The following is a 27,293-nucleotide window of genomic DNA, read 5'->3' on the forward strand; positions in this document are numbered from 1 at the left end:
CTATGACCTTTGGTGGTCACTCTAACTGGGAAATCTAAACAGTCACCTTTATGAACATTGAATGGCCATGAATACAGAATATTTTCTTTAACAAGCAAAACATAACGGCCATGGAATGGTCAACCCAACATAGTTCCAGGAAGAATGAGACAGTGTCTGAATCTAGTCTTATAACTGGAAATTATCCTGCCCTTTTGAGACACTCAGGCACTTGTCTTGTGGCTTTCTTGAATCCTGAAGATTTTATGTAATCCTCCAGGATAACCCAGTCTGGATTTTTCCTCCAAGAGAAGCGATTTGGTGGATATGCTAATGACTCTGTACAGGTGGGTGGGACATTGTTCATGCACGGAGGAAGTGATCAGGATGCACCAACAGTCCCCTTGGTGTTGCAACAATATGATGCTGAATATGTTTCCCCATTGCCATGAAAACACAAAAACAGTCCCAAGTCTTTCTGATGACTCCCTGCACTTTTACCTTTTCCCAAATGTTCCACCAGCTACTTTCTGTGCTGGTCTGTGCAAATTCAAGGATCTGAATTTCTGACAACTGTCAAAGTCAATCTTTAGTGAATACTAATTTTTTTCCCCCAGATCTATCAAGGACCTAGCAGGGACAAGTCAGCTGACACAGTGAACTACTGCTTCCCTCTCTATCAGTAGCCCCTCAAGGCTGAAACTGCTTGCTAGAGCATTATCTGATAAGCCAAAAGAGAGATGAGGTTCAGAGGAAGAATTATTTTAATTACCACATACTCTGCTTCACCATTATTTTAGAAAAAAATGGAGGTAGATTTACATGAATGTCATTGTAAATTTCAGGAAACAGCTCAAAAGCCACAGAGGGAAACCTTAAAAATACAACAAATAATTTCCTTTGGAATATGAACCCTGGCAGTTTTCTATTCCCTCCATAAAGGCCTTTAAGATATCAAGTATGTTAGTTACTTCTCAGAACTTCAAAAATTGGCAGGCACTCACAGATACATTGCATTACTAAAAAGATGAGCTCAGTCCTATCTATAAGCTAAGGACTATCCAGTAGAGCAAATGACAGTATCTGTTCCAGCAGGTTGATTTTCCTACAAGCAAAATGGCCACATTTCCATTATAACCCTCCAATGTAGTTGTTTGCTCAGCGCCGCCTCCAGACCAGCTTTCTGTATGCAAACCGTAATGCCACTGTACTCTCCATACCAGTCACCTCTGGATAGTCTGCTACTTACGGTCCTTTACTGGCTGTTTCGCTCATTGTCAGGTACAACAGTTAGGTTTGGAGCTTTCTGGCAGCTTTGGAGACTTGTTTACTTTTCCACTTTGAGGAATATTCTTTAATTTTGTGGCCTTTAATTAATGTTGTTTCTGACTGTATGTGAAGACTACAGACCCACAGCAGTATGGCAGGTCTTAAAAAATTGTTTTCATTCCCTCTTTACAGAGAATCTATTTATTTATGGATGACCACAGATGGACATGGATTACCAGAATTCAGGAAAAACTACCTTCAGTTTTCTGCATCTTCAGACTTTTGGTGTGATCTTGACAGAACAATCATTTAGTCTTGCCTCAGTTCTCACATCTGTAAGTCCAAGAGGTGGTATTCAGAGAAATAAGTACATACCTGATGAGGTGCTACAACAGACCAGTAATGGATAACAGGGCTCCATGCACAGTGAGCAGGATTTTTTTGAGAGAGATACAAGAGAAGTCTGGCACACATCAAAAGGCAATATCTTCATATCCCTGAAAGGCTTTATTTAGCAGATCATCTCTCTGAGTTATGTTGCTGTCATGTAGCAGAGTACCACCTGGAATTGCCACAGGATTTGAGAGTTTGCAGCCTTTAAGCAATCAGAATTTTAAAAAAAGAAAGACAGCCCATCAGTCAGAAGTTTTCACAACTCTTTCTCATTTGGTATGTAAATTTCTAACCCCGTATCTCCAAATAATATTACTTATCAAGACTATAAAATAGAACTCTTCAGAGATTTCCTTTTTTTTTTTTTTCTTTCCCCCTCCTCTTTCTGCCTCCTGTATTAGATACAGCACAGGTCTTAATACTTTCAAAGTAGAACTAAGGAAACTGCCATCTGTGGTCAGACTAATGGTTCTGTTAGTCCAGTGTTGTCTTGGATAATGACCCATCCCACTATCTTAGCAGAAGACACCTGGAGGAGGTAACCACCAGAAAATGCACAGCTATTCAAAGCAGTAATTAAAATACCCATTAGCCTTGAGCAACACGCTACAAATCAGCAGCGTGCTTGCTTTGCTTACATGTGGGCTTGCTTTGCTTACACCCGAGGAGATGGCGACTGGCTGCTTAAGCCCAGACAATGAAAGCCTGCCTTGTATTTGGACCACCAGCTATGCTGGGCCATGACATGCTCTTTTGGCCATTTCTGCATCTTGGACCCACCATCTCCTTTTCTCACAGAAGGAGCAAAGTCCAGCAGCAACCCTTGTGCAGTTGAGCAAAAATAGGCTGATGTAAGCTGCAAGAAGAGAGAAATCTCTACTCTGGGAGAGGGACAGCCTGGCATTAGGGGTTACTATGTCTTAGAGATGTGAAAAAGGAAAAGGTTCTCAGAGGGAAAGGGGAGAGAGAAAAGGGGAGCGAAAGAGAGACTCCTGTATCACTGCTGATCCCCGCCAGTGCCAAGAACCCTTCAACAGCCCCAATCCTTCTCAAAGATGAAGGCAAAAATTCAGAAGTGTTGGTTGAAATGAGGCATTTCTGTCCTCTCAGGTCAGGCTGGTGCCTTACATAAGTACTGAATCCATGCAATAACATAGTTTATGTCATTAATAATTAACAAAGCCTTAGATAATCTGTGGAAAATCCATTCTTAAGATCAACTAATTCAGGTTTAAACAGTTCTCACATGTCACAGGCTGTCTGAAGAGATTTCTTTAAAAAACAAACTGTTCAAGTCTGAAAGTTGGGTTGGAGAGGGAGGGAAAAGAACTTTAGTTTTAAGCAGTAAATTAATATCCCATAGTCAGATTTTGTCCAAATGTTTTGCTATCTGGCTTCTTTTTCCTTGAAAGAAAGTGAGAGTTATATTCTTATTAGAGACTTATTCTTTCCATTTGTGTTCCCAAATATATTTCTGGCCTAAGATCTTATGTTCTCAGATCCCTTGCACCTCAAATTTCATAGCTGTACCTCTTGAAAAATGAAATTTTAGAATAAGAACAATCAAAATATTTCTTCTCAGTTATTCCCACAGATACTGCATTATTCCCCCAGGGAAATTCTACAAGAGAAAGAATTCAGCCTGCTCACAATATGCATTAAAGTGAGAACATAATCCACAACGGACTCTTCTTGTTGCTTGTTTGCACTGACTGAGCACACATCAGACCACTGCATTTGGCAGTTAGTTTGTAACTTGAAAACACAAGTTGAACAGTGGGGTGAAAATATCTCAACAAATAATTCTGAGAAATGTGTGGTTTGTTGGTTTGCGAGCTCAGAAGGGACATCACACATGCAGACATGTATACTTGTATTTAATGCATCAGTTCTGCATAGTAAGAAAGAGTACATTCCTCTCCATAAAATATACACAACAAAGTATTTAAAGATGTTGAAATTCAAAGCCATAACCATCTGCTTACCACAGACATCTGTTGCTTCAAAGAAAAGGCCTATATGAAAGGTTCAGAGAGCTTTAGAGCTCAAAAGATGCATTTGCCAAGAGACTAATGGGACACATGAATATACATAAATCCCCAAAATATAACAGTTTGCTATTTTCTTCCCAGAGTACAGTTACACCAGCTAGGTATGTGAGAGTTGAGTTGCAAACCAGAAAATAGAGTTACCTTACATCTTATCCAACTCCATACTGAAAATTAAACATTTTGTCACTCTCCAAACACTCTTGAAAAAGCAATGTTTTCTTCCTCCTTCAGCAGAGGAGTCTGTTCTGCCTTTCACATTGACCCCCCTATGCTATTCAATATCTCCTACCAATGCACCTTCAAAACAAGATTGTTTCCACCCTGCAAACTTCCTCATAAAGAACCATCCCCTCTCCTCATTCAGAGAGGTTACACCCCCGCTTCATCCAAGCTACACACTCCTGCCTTGCTTATTAACTTCCTCACTCTTTTAGCACCCAAGGTCTGATTGCCCAACTGCAGTCAAAAAGACCTTTCCATTGACTCCAATGAACTAGGGTTGTCTCCCTTAGTGGACAGTGCCCCTTTCCCCTTATGATGCTAGTGTTTCTATCAGCCCAGAAACGCTCCGGGGACAGGGAGGAAATTAAGGTCAATGGGAGGGATGTGAGTGGTAGCAAGCTCTTCAGCGCAGTGACTGCGTTCCTCAGAGCACCTGAAACAACAGGTCATTGTGGTGACACACTGGCAACAAATAAAGCTGATGTCACTCTGTGGGTTTGTGCCTGGTCCAAACTCAGAGGGATTAGGTACTTTTGGGAAGACTGCAAGGAATGAGAATGGGCCAGTATCTCTTTGAACGGGAAGATACTAGGAACTCTGAGGACATTCAGATGAACCCATTACATTTCTGTCTCAGGACACTATCACCTCTATCCTGGTCAGTGGAGATACTTGAGCTTTCCGGCACAGAAGCACAGTAGCCAGTTTTCATTCACTCATCACACTATCCGTATTTGGGCAGTCATCAAAAGGACAGGGAAGACCCCAGAGACAACAAGAGAAATTTGGGACATCAATGCCTCTCTGTATAGATATCAGTAGATATGTAAACTGAATAAAGAACAAGGAGGGACAGTGGAATTTGCCTTGGATTTCATAACTTATTTCATGATTGTAAGTTACATTGTGAAGATCAGAGAAAGTTGAACCCGTCCCCTGTATTAAACCCCAAATAACCATACAAAAAGTGATTAATACAAATATGAGCATCATCAGTGAGATTATTTTTTATGAAGCAGTCAAAAAGTTTCTTGTGTCGTTTAACGTTCCTGCTCGCTGCATAATCTGTGACCTCTTAAACCTCATTATAAAGCATATAAAATCCCACAAGACCACAAGTTCAGCATGGTTCACATACCACTTTTGGTCTTAACTAATACTGCTTTATAAATGTGCTTTCTTCTCACTGTTTTACTTTGCACAGGTTTTGCATTTTGCTGCCAGCTTTATATTATCCTTGAAATAGCAATAACAAGAAACTTAAGAAATCAGACAGTTCTCCGTGCCACAGATCACAAACAGAGAACAGAAAATGTCAGTGATCGTAAAAGCAAGGAGATCCCGACTGACTTGCACACAGATTCTGCTCCTCACACTACTCACAAGCAAAACATTTTGAGAAACCTAAGTTCTTTATTTATTGTGCTTGCATACATGCATTATTCAAAACAACACAGCGAAATAAAACCAGCATTACTAGTATTAGGCAACCCATCTGAAATTTAGATTATCTGAGTGTCTTTACGAGGCAAGAGAATATACAAAGTTTGCTTCAGCAAAATGAAGCCCTTTACTTACATGGTTTGCAAGAGCTTCCAGCAGCTGGAGTCTCTGAATTATAGTGCATGAAGATACTGTGCTTTGCTGAAAGCCCCCTAACTTTGGCACTGACGATGACACACAACTCTCTGGTGCTTCACATTGATAAGTAATCTCCTGATTTCCCTTTCAGAGTATTCTCAGATACTTCGTTATCAGTGGTGCACACTGACAGCAGAAAGCAAAGCAGAAAGCACAGCAGTCGGAACCGAGGCGAGAGTTCCCTCTGAGATGAATCCGAAAAAAAAGAGGAGTCCTTGACCTCGACGACTAGAATAAATCTACTGTATCTGTTGGCTCCTTTTTGAATGCATACTTGAGCAATAACATAAGAGTGAGCAATCTGAGCGCAGGAACTGTGACATGTCATGTTATATATGGGTAGGGTATAGAAACAGCGCTTCTAACAGAGACACAATAAAATAAACCCACAATGCATGTTTTCATTTTCAGCTTTTATTTGTTTCATATATTTAAAAATAAAACAAAGATGACAGGCTTCTCTATGCCATTTCACAATTCCCAAGTGGCAGCATTTTCTGTTCTGTCCCCTCCACTTAGTTTCACTATATTCCAAATTAGGTCACTGTTGACTTTCTATTTCAACCCTCGATTTTCTGAGAATCTCTGTATTTCAGCCAGGAAATGTAACCCAGAATGATGTTTAGCATTTATGACATCATAAATGCAATGAATTGCCTGCAAGCAAATTTTTTTTTCAGATTTTTTTTTCTCCTTCAAAAAAACTGTTTACTTCATTCTCTTTCTCTCTCTCCTGTGGTTTACTTAAACTTGTTAAAACCCTCATAAAACAACAAGCCTTTGAAGCATAGCTGTTTGAACAAGTGCTCCATCAGTAGAAAAAGTAGGGAAACTATATATATTTGAAAAGCAAGATAATGATGTAGATTAAAATAGGTAAATATAAGGTTTCAGCAAAAAAGAAGCTCCCTGCTCCATTGTAAAATTCAAAATTTACAAAAAAAAAAAAAAAAAAAAGACATCATTTTAAACATTACTCATTCAATACCCAGACAGTGAGGACAGAGGATTCTATGAGGAGCATAAAAAATTCAGTATTCTAATGATAATAAAAGAAGTAGCAAAAAGATAAAAAGAAAGAAAGTCTAAGTCCTCATTCATTCTATTGTATTCAGCTGCAAGAGAGGGAAAAAGGGAAATGAACTTAGAGTCTAAAATCAAGCTTTAAAATACTGTAAATGCAAAATTCCTGCATTTATAAAAGATATATATATAAAAAGATAAAAAACTCCTCAAAACTTTTAATAAGCATTTCTAGTTTAAGAAAAAGGTAGTTTTTAATGAAAAACGATCTAATGATGTCTTTTGTCTAGTAAATAAAGTGTTCTCTTTGTGTGGCAATGGACTTCAACAGTCCCATACACATGTTAAATTTCTGGTGTCAGATGGTTTGGGCTTTTTTTCTTGTTTCTTTTTTTGCAAACTTTATTGAAGACACTAAAACACATGTACAACTTCAGAGTTGTTTATTGGTAATTAAATTGCTTTTACCAGTTGTAGCTGACGAGTAGCAACGATCTATTGTATTGAATGAGAGAAGTCTCAATTTCAATTTAGTTTCCATTTATATCCATGTCCTTTGTCAAATACCGAAACTCTTAAGTCTACAGTAAACTCATTTCAACTCTTTTCAACTCTTCCTGCTGCTTTCCCCTCCCCTCCCTTTTTCAAAATATGAGGTACTATCAACTGATATGTATATGATGAATTTCAAAATGTTAAGTTATTGATTTTTTATTCTAATTAAAAGTCATGTTTGAAAGTTTAGCGGTCTGGGCACAGTGCCTGCAACCCAGGTGATGCTATATATGCTGCAGCGAGCTCGTATCGAGCCATCGAAATGCAGGCAGGAGCCCCCAGCTTGGTCCACGTCGGCCTTTGCAGGCCAGCGTTAGGGCGGGAGCGCCCAGCCCGCGCGAGCGGTGCTGCGCAGCGCCGGGGCGGGCAGCGTGGTGTCCCCCGCCGGGGCCGCCGCGCAGGCGCGCGGGACGCACGCGGTGCCAGGCCGGGCCACGCGCCCCGAGCCCAGCCCAGAGGCTCTGCACCGGGTGCTCCCTGCCGGGAAGCACCGTCGGCCCCATCGGCAGCACGACAGCTACGCTTCAACCAGCAAAACCCCCGACAGCCTTCGCTCACGTTGATATTCATCGCGGGAGCGTTAGCTGCCTTTTCTGCAGGCTCTCACTCCGCCGGCTCCCTCACTGAGCTCTGTGCGCTGCCTTCGCTGCTCTGCTCGGAAAAATCACAGATCTCCATCATCAGCGTCGCCTACACTCTCACAAACTCTGCTGATTTCTATTTTTTTTTTTCAGGAACAAGTTCAATGCTTCCAGGCTTTCTGTGGGCTTGCACAGCCTTGTTTAAAATGCCATCCTCATCTCATACCACTCTGTCTCCAACACCCAACCTTCCCACTGGCAAAGAGCAAGCTCTTTTTTGCTGCAGCTCCTGATACCTATAATAGCTGGCATCGACTATCGTGACAGACTCAGCCCTCTTTGCTAAGCCACCAGCAAATATACCTCTTCTGTTTTTAGAAAACAGCTGGGATTTTTTCTTTTAATTTCATTTTATGATATAGAGGTCTTGTGACACGGTTTATGTGAGCAATGCTTGACACACAGGACTGCTCACATACACGCAGGTTTCAGAGGCAGCCCCGTGAAGGAACTGTGCTGGGAGCCCGTCCAGCTTTCTGCCCATAATTTTAAGAGGCTGAACTTCAAAAACTGCTCAGGAGCTATTACCAAGAGTCAGTCCCTGGGCTAGCACTGACCTCCTTCTTTGGTTTCGAGACAAGCAAAATATATACCTAACTTTTGAGGCCCAAGTCTTGTTTCCATAATGATATTCTCAGGGCGCACATCCAAAACACACCACTAATCTGCGCATCACCTAATCATCCCAAGCACGATTCGGTTTCTACCCAGGGATCTGGCTCGCACCGGAGGAAGTAACAAGTCAGCGAGGAGCGCACGGAGAGCCTCGCGCGCGCGGGCTGCTGTGCGTTCCCAGGCCCCGAGCCCACCGCAGCCGTCACACAGCTGTGTAAGCCAGAAGCCTCAGAGCGTCGCGTTTTACTGTGGTGACACACAGTGGTGCCCCACCGCTGAAGACAGCAGCGGTCTCTGCATGCTGTTCCTTCACCGAAAATGTCATCTGTTTCGCGGAGGATTGTATATGCATTCACAGGCATGTCAGGATTTATGCAGGAGTTCAGAAAACAGTTCACAAACTAGGGGTCACGGTTATAATTGCAGTTGTGAATGTGGCAATGGAAGCTGGGCCAGGACCCCAGAAGCTGTAATGTATACAGAAACGAGTGAGACTTGTCGGGTGAAGCCTATGTCATGATGTACCATATCAAGCAGTTTAAAACTTTTTTTTCCTCTTAGAAATGCAGACCCTTATATACCAAATAAAGTCTTTTTTTCTTATTTATCTTTCAAATACCCTCCAAAAGATTAGGAGGGCTCTGCTTCAGTAGGCTGGGGAGTACTGCTTTGCTGGCGTCTGAAAAGGTACTGCCAGTACTAGCAGGAGAGAATGAACGACAGAGTTCTATTTTGTTCTTCCAAAATTAAAATATTCAAAAATTTTCTTCCAGCAAAAACTTCCAAATACTGCAGTTTTTCTTAAGACTGAAGATAATCAATGTCCTCCAGATTCTATTTTTTTTAAAGTAAGGAAACTCCATTTTCTGGCCAGCTCCTCTTCTGAGGCTATTTTATACAGATCTGTATCTATATACTGTATTATGTCTTTATATGTATACACACACACACACAGAGCATATATCAGTGTATAACATACACTGATCATATACATTGTATGGTTTCCTCTGAGACCCTGAAAAATATTAGCCTGAAACATAATGTCACAATATCTGATATGATACAGTACATTAAGTTACTTTGAGCAGACTTTGCTTTGAAATTGTCTGATTTGATGCATGCCTTTAAAAGATTTGGGCATCTCGAGGATATACCTACCAGTAGCTGTTATTTCCAGTGCCAGTTCACTAGACTTTCGCAAAGTCCACATTTGACTGCTCAGATCAGATGAGGTGATGCAACATGCACACAATCAACAGGAACCACAAAGTCCAGTTTCACTATTGTACATAAGGGCCAGAAGGACTAAAACACTGGTTCCATGGCAGTGTACAACTACACGGCAAGTAAATGTGAACTAGGGAGCACATTTCCCAATATAGTAACTCTTCATTACCTTTAGATGGACCATCTGGAGATAAAATATGCCATTGATTCAGAGAGTCACATTGACTCCATGGAGGTAGAGTGCTATCTAAATGCATTTACACTGTTTCTAGGCTCAGCCTGGGGCCCAAATTGCCTTTAGTGTAGCCACTGAGCTGCACTGAATCAGTTCAGTGCATCATGACTTAGTTGCTCTGTCACCGTTGAAGCAGGCTGCCTCCTGACAAACCAACTCAGGGGTTGGAGCCCATGTTCTCCAGTGCTCCAAGAGGATGTATTTGCTAAGATGCAGTGTCAGCATCAAATCACAGAACCACAGGAGTAATTTGGGTTGGAAGGGACCTCTGGAGTTCATCTAGTTTAACCCCCTGCCCAAAGTGAGTCTAATTAGATCAGATTTCTCAGACCCATGTCCAGTCGAGTTTGAACACCTCCAAGGATGGAGATTCCAGAATCTCTCAGGGCAATCTGCACGAGTATTTGGCCACCCTCAAGGTAAAAAAAAAAAAAAGTCCTTGTATCTAATCAGAATTTCCCAGGTTCCAGTCTGTGCCCACATGCTACAACACACACAGCTGGAACAGCTTACGTCCAGAACCGCGTCCAAGCAATTCAGTCCCTCCCAAGGTACTGGGGAGCACAGGACCGAGGTTTTCAATTGCATGAGGCATACCTGACCTCCATTACCTCAGAGAGCAAGGAGCTGACTATATATATGATTATGATCCAGAGGCAGGTTTGCACACCTTACCCTAGATAATTACAAGGTGTTGGTTATTGCAGTATCTGATCATCCAACCATTTGAATATACTTATATGTCCTGGAATCCAAAAGATAATATCCTATTTTACAGGTGAAGATCTAGGGCACAGGTATGACATTATTTGCCAGCAATCACATAGTCTGTGCAGAGTAAGAAACTGAGGATACATCTCTCAAGGCTAGCATCCTAACTGCTGGGCCCTCCTGACCCCTCCATGTGCATTCCATAGATTTAGAGGGCTGAAAGCCACCCTACTATTATGAATCATTTTCTGAGGAAAGGGGCAAAATAACACAACACTCTTAAGATGCTAACTATGTAATGAGTTCCAGTGCTGAAGCTGGGGGAAAATTATGAAGTGGTAATGCTGCTGCTGCTGTACATGTGGTGGGCAGCTGTACTACAGATCATCAGATGAATTGTTCTCCTTAAAACACAGCCTTTCTGACAAACTGCAATGGAATCCAAATTAGTACAAGCTGGTTTTGAAAACCAGGAAAGGTCCCTGTGATCACCCCTTGGTGTCAGTGCGAATTCGTATTATAATGATCAAAAACGATGTGAAGGTGAGTATTGCTGTAACTTGTTTAAATTGCAGGCCTGGAAAAATATACTTAAGACACCTGGAATCTATTTTTGTTTTGAAATTCAATTCATACGTATAGAGAGCTTTTGGAGAATTGAAAGACAAGATAGTTTTGTCTTGAAAGACAAAAACAAAAATGAAAACCTTGAAATATGGAAGTGCCCCATATGCATGACTGTCGTACTTCAATCGCCTCATTTAGCTTGCAGCAAGTAACACTGTTTTATGTAGGATCCCAATAACATGTATATAAATAACACGTAGCTAGGCAACAATATATTATTTCTGACACCCCCCCCCCCCCAAGAATATAGCATGGGTCACAGATCTGTTAGACGTGTTTTGCTTCCAGTTAGTTTTTTTCACATCCCATATGTGGATGTCCCACACTACAACCCACAATCTTGTGTGCTGCGTACCTGCCCAAACTTGCCAGGCCAGCAAACTCAGGACCACAGCTATATCTCACTTAAAGTGAGGTACTAATGGTGCTTGTTCACATGATCACAGCTAATATATGAACTAACGAATAATGGGCAAGAACTCTGGAGCTGCAAATTCCCAGTGAGGCTTTAAATTTAAACACATTAGGAAGAATTCTGACATCCCCTTTTAAACCCGTAGTGCATAATATCTGTCTATATAAATTATAAGTCTTGAAAACTGACTGACCACATCCTCAGTTGATATAAATTGGTACAGCTGCATTGACTGCAAAGGAGGCATAATTAATTTACACCAGCTGAATTTCTGGCTCAGAAATGCGCAGAAGCATATCTATTCCCTTTCTGGTCATGTGGGTGCCATGAGATGACTCCGAACCTGACAGCTACCACGGCTCTAGTCTCACATCAAAGCCCACACTTACGGTTTTCACCAGACCCCATGGGGACTGAACATTTGTTTTTGAATGCTTTACTGAGCTGTATAATTTACGAACATCAACAGCACATGCCATTAGAAGCAGATCTCAACTACAGATACAAATGTCCTGAACCTATACTTAAGGGGCTGTGTGATTTTTCCATTCAAGGGTCAGAAAGGACTCTTTAATAAACTGCTTTGCCTCTTAGAGGTCAGAAAACATGGATAAGTCTGTAAATGCTTGCAGGCAAGCACATTCTCACTCTTCCATTGTGGGGTGTATCTTCACTCAAAAGCGAATCTCGTTTCAGCCACTGCTACTTCGTCAGAGGTAGGAATGCAAAATAGATGCCCTGGGAATTAGAAAACACATTTTATGCCAGTAGTTTCTGTCACTTTCCCACTGAAAATCTTGCGGTCATGAACAGCCTACTTTCCTCATGATGGTAAAACATTTTATTATGTCAATTTTTTTTTTTGATAGTTTAAGAAAATGGTCCTGTTTGCATCAGATTAAATCCCACACAAGTTAAATCTGTAGCCCTTTCTTCTCCACAACCTTGGAAATGACCAGTCAGAAGCAAAAAACAGTTCCCCAAAATATGGTGTTCAAGACTGTATCTGGAAATTTGAAACAGCTTTTCTCCTTCAAATTCAGTCTTATCATCAGGTCCACAGGAAGGTTCAGGCTATTTCAGACCAAGCAATTTGTCAAAGACAAATGTTCCCTTATTGCAATGACCTGCAACCAGTCTCCTTCCTATAATAGTAATAACATTAATAATAATAAATAATAAAATAGGCAGACCGGAAATCACTTAATGTATATATCAACATCTGAAGCTTGGCTTGGTTTGCAGCAGGTAAAGTTCTACAAAAAAATGTAATGGCATGCATCTATCTTCAGGCAGGAAAAAGCTTCAAAACTGAAAAGCAGCCTGCAGCTTTGCAGAATATCCTGGTGCTGGTGCAGTCATTACATGTTACCTAAAACTGCTTGAGTGAAAAAGGCTTGTCTGGATTGATTTTAAAAATTATATTTTTGGTTTAGTCCAAAAAAAAGAATTGTTTCAGCCCATCTCAAGTGCAAGATTATTCTAATTGTCTTCAGTTTTCTTCTCATACCAACTATTTTCCCAGATCTCTTTATGGATATTGTCTATGGGAGGGAAGGGAGTGTGGTCACTGGAGCAGAGTGCTGAGAGCTCTTATTCCTACTCTTAGCTCTGCAGTTGACCCTGATCCCTTTTTGCTCCTGTTTTGCTTCTTCTCTTCCATCTCGCTCTTTCCTTTAGCCTATGTCACATTCTGGCTTGATGTGAAGTTCTGTACATTTCTGACATTGTCTAATCCTACCATTTAATAGAATTAATCAGGGAGAAAGGTTTCCCAACTGCTCCAGACCCCTGGAGATGCTGCTCACAGCAGCTGCTGCTCTTCAGAAGAGGTTGCTGAGGAGAGACACACTGGTCATCAGAACAGTGTCCCACAGCATTACTACAGCATAAAGTTTGATTTTCCATGCCCCCAACAAAAAACTGAATAGGAGGTATTTTGCATTTTCTTCCAACGGGTTCAACTCTGGTAGTTAAACCTGAAAAAAGAATTTTCCAAAAGTACTGTGCAATGCCATGGCTGCAGTATGTGCACCCACACTGTCTGTGCATGCAGCATGTGGTTGGCAGGGCTTATTCTTGTGTGCAAGAGCCACGTGAAGGATAGCCCATGACCACCCATCCCTTTCTGCACCAGAGGCAGCTCCATAGCAGGCTCCAGCCACCACGAAGGAGCACTGCAGCCTCTTCTGGGAGAAGACACCTAACTGAACATCATTCCTCTATTTTTAAAGTTGAAGAAATAGGTATAACCATCCATTTTTTTTACATAGCAGGACTAGGTTTAGCACCGCAAGTTTAGGATCTGCCTCAGTACTTTCCCTGTTTTATCTTCTACATCATAAACATGGAAACCCAGAGTTCATGAAACAGCATGCTAATCAACCTGCTTACCTCTCTCTGCCCCCCGGGGTATAGTTTTTCTGGTTGCACAGTGACCCGCACTCCAGGGTCTGCTGCCCTCGCGGGGACGACCCTGGTGAGTCCGACGCATCGGCTGGCTCTGGCCACCCACCAGGCACTTTCAGCCTCTCTGCTCTGGAGGTCCCCACAACTTCTCAGCAGAAGCATAGACACCTCTTGAAATTTAGACCATTGGGCTGCATATAACACTTGCGTTTGTTTGTCACTTTTCACAGACACCCAAGGCTGCAGAGCCCTCAGGCCAGCAGCCCCTGTATTCTGCCATCCTGCAAAAATGGGCTGACTTTACTGTTGTGGCTCCAGGAACTTTGAAGAAAATCTTTTTAAAGCTACTTGCATTATTCTTATTTCAGTGCTGCCTGTACATGATGGACATGCTGTGGGTAGGTGCCAAGCTGCTTGGGCAAGAGCCTCTTTTAATAAGTAACAACATAAGCTTTAAGCAGCAGGAACCGATGGTCTGAAAGAGGTGTCAGCTGAAGCAGGGTATGTAGATCGTTCACAGGCAGCTGGACCTCTCTGAATATGTGACCACACTGAAATACTGGTGCTCTAATGTTAGCTGTGGCCTCCAACACTGATGCAAAATAGATAATACCAATAATTTCAGAGTCCCCATCAGCCTCATTTAAAATTGTTTTGGAATTAGGCTCCTTCTTGTTTAATTCCTTCAATCATTTCACCACGTGAAGCAAATCCTGTTTCTATTAAACTTGTCAGACCAACTCTGCTAGAGATTTTGGCTGAGCAGCAGGGCTCCAGCTGGCAGGAGCAGTTGCTCTTCTTTGGCCTCATCCGGGCACAGGACTCTGCTTCAGCTGTTTGCTTTCAAACAGCCAATGATGAAATCATGTTTTCAAAGGTGAGACGGGTTGTCCTTTGGAGCTACAACCAAGGCCTGTCTTTGGCACTTGTGTGACAGAGGGTTGCAATGTCTGTTATACATAAATAATGTTCTGAAGGCCTAAATAGATAAATATTATAGTCGTTGATTAAAGGAAGCACTGCCGGCCACTTTTGGCCAGCGTAACAGGAAAACGTGTCATTACCTCAGGTTTAAAAGACGTTAGACATTGTTTAGTGATTCCACGGGCTTACAAAAATTGTAGGGAGGAAGAGCTGGTAACAGTATCTGACACACATTTGCTTCATTCATGGATAAATTAACATTAATTATCCAATTTATGGAACAGTTTTAAGTGGAAGGGCCCCCTCTCACCCCCCACTGCTGCATATCTGGGGGATTAAGTTGTTTGTTTTTAGTAATAAATTAGAAACATCTGTTTCCGCTGACTTAGTGGAAAGAAGGCACGTACAGCAAGCTAACTGGGTAAGCTGCTCAAACACTTGCACAAGTTTTGGTACCAGCAGGCTGGCGCAGAGTCCTGCTGATTTCTGAGCATGGTGTTGGGCAGGATTAGGCCATCTCGGTGTTAGGGCTCAGCAGAGGAACCACATGGCTTCTCTCAAGCTCTGCTTAGACTGATTTTTGAAGAAGGTCAGAACAGCAGTGAACATTTTGAACAGCATGCGTTAGGCAGATCCTTCCTTTTAAGGGTATCTTGGCAGTTCTTCCGTGCAAGCAAAACTGTTTCTGTTATGGGATCATCTAGTCTTAATTTCAAAGAATCCAAACCTTGTTCCAGAATAACCGCAGAGGTCATTTAAACATGAGAAACAATGGCAGTAAGTGTACGCAGAAAGAACAGTCCAGCTATTTCTTCTAATGAAGAAAATGGTGCTAATTTAGGGAACTAACATATTTTACAACCCTGGCATGTCTCTGGAGAGGTGACACAACTTCCTGGTTGTTGAGTTAGACTGAAAATGGCCAAGAGATACACCATGTCAAACTCACTTCACACGTGCCTTCACCTCATGCAGAAGATATGAAAACAACCCGCCTTTTTACAAGCCATTATTTGTAGAAGTGGAAAGCTCGGACTAAACCCTGCCAGATGCAGCAATCCAAATATAACCTGGGCGTCCGTGGAGCTGCACCCACGATGAACCCTGTACTGACATCACCTTACGTAACCCTTGCTGAAGTGCAAGACTTGTTTTGACTTCAGTGTGGCCTGGATTTCATTGCAGAGTTTTAATGTGTGCCGTAGCAGGCTACAGCAACAGACATTTCACACACACGGGCCAGATTTTTTCAGTCTTCGACAATCAAAACTCTCAGCTGCAGCCCTGTGCCACGATGACAGAGCATGCTTAGAAAAAGGGAACAACTGAGATGCTGGGCAGTTTCTAACAAACATCTCCTGTTTCCAAGATGCTCTCTTTTTCTACCTTGATATTTTCTCCAAATAGGCTTGAGGATTATGTGCATTTAGCAATGATCTTCAGATGATCAGCAGCTCTGTCAGAGCAAGAAATCCTAGGCACATTCACTGCACACTCTCAGATCAGCAATACAGTACATGCTGTGTACATGAGTTGGACACCTCCTGGAAACACAGGAGAAATTGCCCAGTTGTGTCACAGCACAATGCAGATATATTTCTACCTGAGAAATTCCAGGCACAGAAATCTAGAATCACAGTTCAACCTAAAGGAGGCTATGAAATCACTAGTGAGCAGTGTGGGCTTGCAGCACGCCTGTTGTTAACAGTGAGCAGTCCTAGGGGGTCTTGCAGAGGAAACTCAATTTTCCTTTAAAAAAGGAAAACTCAACTTTCAATTTTCCTTTAAAAACCTCTAGTCCTTTTTCTCAAAAATGCAGCCTTGAAAAGCACACTCTGATGTAAGCCAGTGTAACCCAACCATAAAGGTTAAAATGCAGTGAAATGCAGCTGGTCTCTCTTTCTCTAGAGAAACTGAAAAATAGCCACTTTGTGCAGTGCCCTCTCACAACCCTGAAGATGTCATTCACACACCGGTGAGCACAGCAGAGAACCAGCCCCTCCTGAACCCCTGGGCCATTCCCAGTTAGAAATAATCTGCTCTGTATGTGGGTGGAGTAGAGAGGGGAGTGTAGAAGTAGGTATGAAAAACTGTTTCATAGCTAGCCAAAATCACTAACCCTTGTTGTCCTGCCCAAGTTGTTTTCCTCTGTCTGACTGCTCATGTTATACATTTAAATGCAGTAGTACCCTAGGGAGAACTTGGTCTTTGAATTCCCACGTGGGGCATTCAGAGAGATACAGACAATAGTTGAAATGAAGTTGAAACAGGAAAGGAAAGTTTTTTTTTTTAACTGAAGCTGTGGAGAGAAGTGAAAATTTCCTTCCTTCAGGAGAAAAGTGGGAGCTACGACCAGCCTGTATGGTAACTGCTTTGCTGGAGTGGAGACTGTCCTGTTGACACCCCCATAAATCACTGCTTCTCTCTGGAATGATTTCTCCCTGCCCCACCTCAAAGCAGAGCCCAGAGAGCTGCTATTCAGAGGCAGCCTGTAGATGTGTATCTCCGCTTTCTAGCAGGAACCTCTGCACTCAGTAACAGAGACAGTAATTTACAGAGGCCAAAGCAGCCTCAGCCTTCCCCCCAGCCCCCAGGAAATCAGCCCTCATGTAGCATGAGAGCACTGCTGCCTTCCCAAGCTGTTTGGGCAGAGGTTACAGACCGGCCCATCGGCTGCCATCACTTCGTGGAGGAGCGGCTGCCAGGCAGGGCCCCCTCAGAAAGCCCCCTCAAGGAGGTGGTGAAAGGGGAGCCTCTGGATAGCAAGGCCAGGAAGATGGAGGGATTTTGGAAAGGGGAAGAATAGCGAGCTGGTAACTTACAGGAGGGAAAGCATAAAGGAACTGAGGAGGATTTAGAGATAAGTCAGGATATGTGGAACGGGGAGGGTTTCTGAAGCAGGGCTGTGATCAAAGACTGTTCGCATGGCTTCAGGCCACAGAAGCACAGGCTCTGGAAGATAGCCTTCAGAGCATATCTGTGCAGAGCTGGACCTGATAAAGTCCCAAATGAGCCAACCGCTCTGTAACAAAATTCTGGCATGATGTCTGGAGTAAGCAATGGATGCAGCAAGTAACCTAGGTGCTTCTCTGTCAAGTCCCAAAAGAGACACTTCCACTGTTTATTGAGAGTGAAAAGGACTTGAAACAACTGTCTGGGATGTGTTCAGGGGGGTGGGATCAATCCCTTGGTGGATTAAAGCACAACAGACTAGAGCTGTGCAAGAACATCAGTGCAATGCTACCAAGACTGGCATAACATCAAGTTTTTATAGCTTGTTGAAAAGGGAAAATACTTTTGGTCCTTATGCCTAATTGCTAGCGAGAAGACTTCTTTTAGCAGGAAGGAATTTCTCCCTCCAAGAAAATGGAGAGTTTTCTTGGACAAATCCAGAAAAAGCTCAGACTTTTTTTCCCCCAAAGGGTAGCAGAACATAACGTCTCTCCCTCAGCAGCTTATAGATCAGGTCCCCCCAGACAGTTATGATGGTGAACTCCCACGCTGGCCTGGAGCCCACTGTGAGGCCCATCAGGCAGAACGGATGGTGCACGCAAAGCAAAGAGGTGGGGTGAGCAGGTCTGAAACATGGCTCTTTAGCTCTGCCCTTTGAGCCCTTCTTATTTTTACAGCACTGTCACTCCCTCTTTTTGCATATTTTTTAAACTACCCTTCAGGTCCTCTCTTCATATCAATACCCATTCCACTCTTTTCTTCTTGAAAGAGAATATCTTTATTGAAAGAATGTAGCAAAATATAAGAGAAACAGAACAGAACACATGAATTACAATACATCCTAAAAGGCATCCCATTATGGAATAGTTCCCTTCCTCCCCAAGCTGTAACTTCAGACTGTACCAGATGTTCCTGTTTAGAGAAGGGTATCTGATTTTGAGTTTGGGGTCTTTCCAAAGGCGGAGGGGAGAGCGTAAGCTAAAAATAGAATCAGTGGCCTGACTGAATCCAAACACAGTCAAGTATCTTGATTAAATCTTGTTAGAGATTTGGAATCATTTCTGCAGGCTGCACCACTTGCAGGTCTGAGATACTTACACATGAGGAAGACAAATCCAGTAGATAGACTGAAGACAAGCCAATACATTTAAGCCAGCACAACATATGGATTCTCACATCTCTCAGCTTAGGAAAGATTGTTCCCCAAAGATCTCTTCTAGATTTGCCCCGACTAAGTGAAACATCCCAGTCAGTAAGCGTTTTCCCCTCTTCCCTCTCTCCCTCAGGAGACTGTTTTATAACCACATACCTCTCACTGCCAGGATCCTTTTCTCATTATGTACATCCTATTTTTTCCTTTTAAAAATGTTCCCCATTACTCTCTGTGATAAGGATTGGCTTTATTCTAAACAGTGCTGCCCTTCCCCACACTTACACCTCCCAGAAATGTGTGCACTGTTTGATCATTTCATAGTACCTCCTGCACCAGTAAAATACCACTGAAGACTCGATTCGGCTCCTCTGCAGTTCTGCCTGCAGTACTTTGAGCTTTCCAATTTTCATTCAGTATCAGGTGAGCCTTGACGCTAGACATCCAGGAACAGATTCACAATGCTCATGCAAAAAGAAAACTAAATCCTCATTTACAGAGAACCCAAACAGCTTCAGCATAGCTAAATTGCAGTAATCTCGGTCTCCTCTTCAACCCAAAAGTGAAATTGCCCTACATATCTGCACCTCTTGATTTAGAACAAGTATGAGCAGAAGTGAACACCGTTTGTTGACATTTGCAGCCTGTAACTCAAATGTAAATCCGGCCAGTAATTATCTCATATGGAGCCTTTATTTTCCTTGTACACTGAAAGCCTCTAAAGTTTTCTGCCAAGGCAATCACATCAACTGCTTTGTTGTCCTTTAGATTTAGATCAGCAAAGATTCCACATCGGCAGATAAAATGGAGTTGGACTTGTCTTACATCCATGACAAACAACCTCTAGGAATCAGAAAAGCTAATTTTTTTAATGCCCCTTAATTGTACAAGGGATTATAACTTTAGGATTTTCACACAGCCCCGTGGTTAAGTTTTCCTGGCCTCCCTAAATTGGCATTTTATCATTTGCAATGTCTCTCTTCAGGAACGTGGATGTTATTTGATCATGCAGTGCCAGTATGTCTAATGCTGCTGCTGCTGTAACATCTGTTTAAGCACAACAGCAACTAGGCTTCCCAGTGCAGGGGACAGACTTATGAATGGAGACGTTACAGAGAATGCAGGATGTAAGTCAGCTGTATCACAGTGAATGCGGTAGAAGATACTTTCCTGCAGATACAAATCCAGTTCTCGGGACACTGCTCATATACGGATTTCCACCTACCTTTTCTTCTTGCAGCTGTGACTGAACCACAGATCTATGGAACAGTGATGTGTGCAGATGACAGATAAGATGAAATAACATGAACAGTGTTCTTTGTTTGCATTATTTCCTATTATTGCTGCCAAATGAGAAACAGTCCCTGCGATTCCCGTGAACTTTGTGGGCAGCGGAGATCCTCAGTTTCAGAAACTGTCCTGTCTCTTGTGTCACTAAGCAACATGGATACGAACCAGCTTTCATCACCATCACTCTCATGTATTCAGCAAGCCCATGGGATATTGTGGCATAAGGACAAGGAATAAATAATAACTAAGCAAGTGGAAAAAACCTCCCAACCCCCAAGCCATGCAGTCCTTGCCTACGTAACACTTGATTGAGATACCTTTTGCCCTATCGTTTGGGAGCTCAGTGAGGATGGTAAAGGTGGGAGTCCCCCATGTGCACAAAACTTAACACACAGGCAGCTTCAAAGGAAACAAGGCTTTCCGGATTCCCCTCGTTCCTGTAGGCTGGGCCGGGCATACAGACTCATCTACTCCCAGTCCACTCTGGGGAGAAAAGTCTGCTTTTCCACACCCTGCCCCTTCCCTCCCCGCTCTGTTTCCCTCTCTGCACTCTGATGGATTTCTCAGGTGGAGCACGTCCGTGAGCGGGACAGCCTCAGCGGTGGGGCTGCCTCTGCATGAATTCAGGGGGACCAGCAGCAGCGCAGCCCAAATTTTCCACCTACTCTGAAAGGTCACTCCCAGCAGGGTCTGGTTTAAAGGGAAATCCACTCAGTAGCCCAGATTAAATAGTCCCAAGTCAGGCAAACTGGGAGTAGGGCACTGCAGGAAGAAGGGAGTTTCCGCCTCTTTAATGCACTGTGCAATGTGACATGGTGGCTTTGTGGTTTCTGAAGCAGGTTGCTGTTTCTCCAGCCATCTGTAGAGCCACTCTTGGCAAATTTCCATAGCTTGTGCAGCTCCAAGGACTGTGGATAATGCTGCACTCACACCCATATTATCCTAAAACTTCAACCTGAAAAGCTTCAGCATTTCCTTGAAAGTGAGTGGGTTACAGAAACTAGCCACCATCTGAGTATCACGCTTTGGGCAGCAGGCATGCAAGCAAGCCTTGCCTCAGAGTCATCTGAATAATAGTAACCAGAGACGCAGGGGAAAAAAAGGGCTCAAGGAATTGCTTATCCATTTACACTCTCACCTACCCAGACTGCAGTTGTGCTTAATCACTGACACTCAGCACTTCATTTATATTTAACAGCATACATTCTCTCTCCAGTTTGTACAGCACACAGACACAAAGCATACTGTTAGCAGCAAAGGAAGCACAGAAAGTTAAATCACCTTGGTAAAAAACATAAGAAACATCCCAATGAAATATCAAACTGATATTTCTGTGAGAGTTTAATAAGTTCAATTCAGGAGCTCAACCTTGCAAGAGCACAACCCTGAAGCAAAATGATTTGTTTGGAATTTACAGATTTTTTTTGCAAAACAAGTTTCTATGAAACCACAGCAACAAAGGTTAAAGTGAATATTTGGAACGATGTTGGAATCATTCATGAGGGAAAAAGACTTACAATCTCTATTTTGGATTGACAGAATGTAAGATGAAAGCTAAATATGGAGAAATATTTCAAAAGATTTTAAACAATTAAATTATCATAAATCCTGTCAAAAAGACATTTAAAAATAAGTTTTGACCATAAAATTGTGTTCTTGATTTTTTTAAAAAATCTCTCTGGTATCTGGTTTTAAAATATCTCTTTCTGATACAGAGGTTATGTGCAGAAATGTCAAGGTTTATTACTCTTCTTTTACAAGACAGGATATATATATACAGATTTCACTGAAGCACTACTACATAGATTTCTAATGGAATCATATGTATCCCAGCAAAAATGAACATTTTTCTGAAAGGTGTCTCTATTTTTTCCCCTTCTTTAAATACATTTCAGAGAAGTGAGAACAGGAAAATAGAATCGGTTGCAACTTACCTTACATTCAAGTAGATGTCACCAATTTTTTCAGGAAAAGCAATACTATTCTTTTGAGTCGTCCCGTAAGTGTTGTAAATTCAAGCCAACAGGTAATTGTTGGTGAGTCAAAATCCTTTGAAACAAGTTTAAATGCTATGATGACAAATAACGTACTTCATGAAAACTTATTTGAAGCTTGATGCGCTTGTATTAAGTTTTGTAACTGTCTGTCTCAGCTAAATAAGCTCCCACTCCTTTCCTCGGACACTTGCCAGCTTCACTAATTTAAAGCAACTGTGAGCTTGCTGTAAAACTCCCGCTGGAAAGAGCACAGCATATAGTGCGGAGCAATGAGCAAGTGTTTGCTCCAGACTGAAGCCCTATGACACGGAGTCCTAACAGGACCCGGGGCATAGCCTCCCCAAGGCAACATTATATCATGTTTGGAAAGCATTATAGGCTAAGTTCTCCTTCTGTGTGAAGACACAGAGAAGAGGAAAAAATCATGCTCTTTCTGGCATGTAGTCCCCTCAGCGTGGGACTTGGGAGGAGCAGGATCTGCCTCGAAGTGAAGGAAGAGGGAACAGCCTCGAGCGCACTAAGCGCTCCAAAAGAGCCACATCCTCAGATCAGCCAAAGGGCTGATCACAACTCTGAACTTCTCCCTCATGTGATTTTGGGGAGTTTCAAAAGCAACTTGTGCGAGTGATCTTATCGTCTGAGATACTCTCAAGGTACAGATAACAGAAGCATGATTTTCAAAGGCGTCTGCTTAGTGGGGATGGCTGTATGCTGCATTGCTCAAATGCAGATAGGGGCACATGTGAAATTTTGTTCTTGCAGAAGGGGTTGCCTGCGCTCGTGTGGAAGGAGAGTAATTTCTTGCCATCACAAGGAATTTGTTTCAAGCAGTTATGGTTGAAACACCTGGTGTACATTTATGAATTGACAGTAAAAGATCCCCTTTTAAAAATATGAGTTCTTTCTAAAAAGTAGCTAAAAACAAGCAAACAAAAAGCCATAGTTGTCCAGGCTTAAATTTTAAAGCATTACTCTGATCTGGGGAATTTCAGTGCCTGAGCACCAACCTTCCATGTTAGTACCATAACAAACTTTTGCAAAAGTATGTGCTGAACACTTTCTGAAAGTGAGGGTCCAGAAAAGCATGTCTCAAACTGGGCCCCAAGGCACTAAGCACTTTTGGAAGCACATCCAACAGACCTGATGATGCTGAAGTGATATAAGGTTTATCGTTATGAAGTGACTTTGGCTTTGTCAGCCATATTTTCTTGCAAAATTAACATAAGTTAAAATGGGATACATTAGACTGAAATTTTCAAAGGTGTTTAATGCTCCTGAAAGAGGAAATGGATCTTTAGAACCAAACCAGTCAATGTTGAAATACCATTGGTGAAGTGACTATGAAAGATTTGTTTCATTTAAATGTTCTAATTTGCATGACACTGAAATATTAAGTATTTCATACTCTTAATGGAGACTTAGCAAATAGGGTCCTATGCATTCACTCAAAATAGATAAAATACTGCTGCCAATGATGAGAAAAAACGTTTAAAGAAAACTAAACTTTTTTTCTAATGGAGTTTCATTTCAGTATTAAATGATGGTAATCAGGAAATAGAATACTCTTGTACAAAATCATATGATATTACGAAAGCTTCAGCATACTAATGATATCGCAAGTGTCAGATTTCCCCAAAGTATAGCTATCAGAGTATTTTTGTTCTGCTCTGTGAATCTGCTGGTAGACTTGGTCACAGATGGGCAACAGTGAGAAGTGCAAATATCATCCTATCCTGTCACTTCAACATACTACCAGAAACAAATGATTTTTGTATCTTAATCTTCACTTTGTGATCAGGCATAAGGATTAATACATTCCTGGCAGCACTGAAAACTTGTATTTGGTTTATAGTATAGCTAGCATGGTTATGTGAAATACGCAGAATCGTTAAAGATCATCCTGAGTGCTACCCTCACTCTCTCAGTTGGCCTCCTTCTGCTCCTGTTTGGGGAAATGTGAGATGCTGCTTCCTCTTCCTGATGGGTCTTTCTCCGAGGAGCAGAGGATGTCTTCCGTCATGTGGGAAAGAGCATGTTTTCTAATGGTCTGTGCATTAAACTGTTGGGAATTCCAAACCTGGGCTCTGCAATGGATTTTTCTCTAGTTGTCCTCAGATCTTATAGTCTTCCTCGATTCCATTTATCTACCTGCTTCACAGGAATATGACTAAGGACTAAACAGCCATTGGTGAAGTAGTAAAGATTCATATTAATCCCTGTAATCTTATAGCAGCAATGATAAAAATCAAGTATTTCTAATGGTCTTCTTCTGTTAACATTTTGTGCCCTCTAAGTCTATCTAAATACTCTTCTGTGGTCCACAACATAAAGTTAAAGCATGAGCCAGTAGTTCAGCTCTTATGTTATACAGAAGATGCCTTAGGGTGGAAGATGCAGTTGAAGCTTTGTCAGAAGCAGAGGGAAGCTAGGTACTACTTAAAAGAGAGTCTTAAAAATAATGAGTTGAACCCATTCCTTTCACCTGCTGAGCTTTCCAGATTGAGGGTGGGAGGCAGGAGAAAAACTGGGGAGAAACTGAACAGAGCTCTGCAAGTCATGAAAGTTTAAGAGTTCAAAAGAAAATAGAGGTTCCATTTTGGGCGCGGTGGAAAAAAGGTGTATTTTTACAGGGTTGCTCACTGGTGCATGTGATAGGCTCATTTTTAATCCCTCTAAGGTTACAAATAGAGGCAAGGACTTCCAATTTTAGTATTTCACTAGAACACTGATTTTCTTGCTTTTGGCTTTGTCTAGACCCAGATGCAGTAGGATCTACCTGCTAGCCACAGCAACTAGTCTGGTAACAGGTATTTGGCATTCCTGTCCATGCAGGCACAATACACCACCTCTCAGGGGTTAGCAAAAGTGGAATTATGTGCGAGTGATCTGAGAAATCTCTGAGAATTTTCAAAAGGAAAAAAAATGGAGCCATGATCTTCTCTCACCCTTGAGTGCAAGTCTTCATATGGCCACGTGGACATTTGTTGCATAGCAAACTGTTGTACCTTGAATACAAAAAAACATGAAACCATGTGATAGAGGCACAAGAATTAATGTGCTCTAAGGAACATAGCTGTCTCACCCTTGACAAGCTGTCATCTTTAATCCTCTCAAGTGGCAAACAGCTGGGGCCTTTTCTTGGTGACATATTTAAGTCCTTTGTCTGACCGAAGTGTTTTAAGATTCAGCAGGTTCTAATAATTATCAAGGATGTTTCCAACACAAGTATCAGCATCAGAAATCAAACAAAATCTTTCATGTGCAGTGAATCATTAAGCAGTAGATCTGCAGGCAGGAAATAATATGACTTTGTGGAATTAAAAAAAAGAAGTATGCTTTGATGCTGGGACTCGGGATTTTCCTGTGTTATGGCTGGATGCATTTACATCCAGATAATACTGAACTCAATTACCAAGATGTCAATGTAAACTGCTCAGCTTCAATACTGAGAGAATGAGCAGGTTTATATGGCGCACATTGCACTCTAGGAATTGACACAGCTGCTAAAAGCCAGAAGCCTAATTCTCCCCTCATTTAGAGTGGTGTGAATGAAAGCTGGCTCCATCCAAGTAAACAGAAATATGCCATTGTCCAGTGGCTATAAATGCAAGGAAAAATCAGTTGTCACATTAAAATCTGATGTCAATATACAGAGCAGCTTATTTGTTTATTTATATATATCTTTATTACAGCTAGCCCTTGGCCTTTGCAGCTGGTCAGTAGAAGGACATTCCCAGAATGATAACTGCTTAGTCCTAATGAGGCCTGAGGGCATGGCAGAGACAGTTTTAAGACATGGCAGCAATAGCTGAGGAAAAGATCAGCGTGAAGACTTCAGCTAATTCAGATTTCAGTACCCAGGAAAAAGAAGTGGGAGGGATGGGCACTCTGTTTTTAAGGGGTGCTTCTTTCATGACCCTATTGGTGTACCCATCTGGAGATGCTCAAAAAGTTAATGGCTGTGAGAGAAAACTTTTCAGTGATAAACAGTATGCCTTGGTGCCTGAGGAGCTGCTAGGGCCTCACACCTCAGGGAGGCATCCGAGTAGATTAACTCCACATGTATTTTTGTATCTATATTAGATGCAAAGTGCCATTTCAACAGGGCCTGTGACTTTTCAAATGTGCATAATTTATTCTAAGCCTAAATTTGCTAGAAAACACAGCCCAAAGCTCATTTACCCAATGAGATTACCTAACCAAAGTCATCTCTGCTCTGCCTCTACATTTAATCATCAGTCGCTAACATAAAAGTAACGAGAAGCAGGATTTAAATCTTTTCTGCCTGGAACAGCTTCGAACAGCTATATGGCTATACTTGTCTTCCTGCCATAGGTAGCTGTGCAAATGTAGCCTCCAGAGGCACAACAGCTTCCTCTCCGTGAGATGTCAGCTTATCACTGTCCTTTATTTCAGAAGAGGAAGCATGCCTCCAGTTTATCTTCTTCTTGTACTAGTCAGAATGTAATGAAAACATGCTTGGTATTCAAGATAGTGTAATAAGAATGGCTTATATTTATTAGTCTTCTGCCAAGTGCAGTCAAGCAGCAACTAAAGATAAGCTCGAAAATAACAGAGATCTATTTAAAATTAGCTCACATGCTGGCTTGGGAATACTGGGAAACCAAATACTTCCTCTAAGCATTCTTAACAATTTTCCCTTCTTGGGTGCACTGAGTTTGCATATGCAAGAAAGAAAACTCAGTTGTCCCTGTAGTTGTTCCAGTGATTTGGCACCCCTGCTATTACGCCTTACAATGCAGCTTGTCCCATAGTTAGAGCTCAGTGGCTCTTGGGTGAAGTTCACCCTGCCCTGCTGCTGCCTCTACGTTGTGGGCAGAAATCCCCCAGCACTCCCCACCAAAATATTAAATCATATACGTCAACATAATTATTACACTGTAGGCTTATTGGTACTGGAGGCTATGAACAGAGATAGTGACAACAGCAGTATATGAACACTCCTG

The 27,293-nt window shown here is 42.0% G+C and overlaps 1 protein-coding gene across 2 annotated transcripts in view; it reads right to left on the minus strand.

Moving 5' to 3' along the window:
* Window positions 1–22,861, minus strand: part of C1QTNF7 (C1q and TNF related 7) — a 54,886-nt gene extending 32,025 nt beyond the window's left edge. The window contains exon 1 of one of the 2 annotated variants that reach the window (XM_026121904.2): window positions 22,264–22,861. The gene's annotated coding sequence lies outside the window, so the exon portion shown is untranslated. Of the gene's footprint in view, window positions 1–5,492; window positions 5,840–22,263 lie in introns of those variants that run through there. The other variant, XM_064511418.1, reaches the window with a different exon arrangement.
* Window positions 22,862–27,293: the final 4,432 nt, after the last annotated feature.

The sequence above is a fragment of the Dromaius novaehollandiae genome, chromosome 4 (assembly GCF_036370855.1).
Source record: "Dromaius novaehollandiae isolate bDroNov1 chromosome 4, bDroNov1.hap1, whole genome shotgun sequence".
NCBI classification, from domain to species: Eukaryota; Metazoa; Chordata; class Aves; order Casuariiformes; family Dromaiidae; genus Dromaius; species Dromaius novaehollandiae.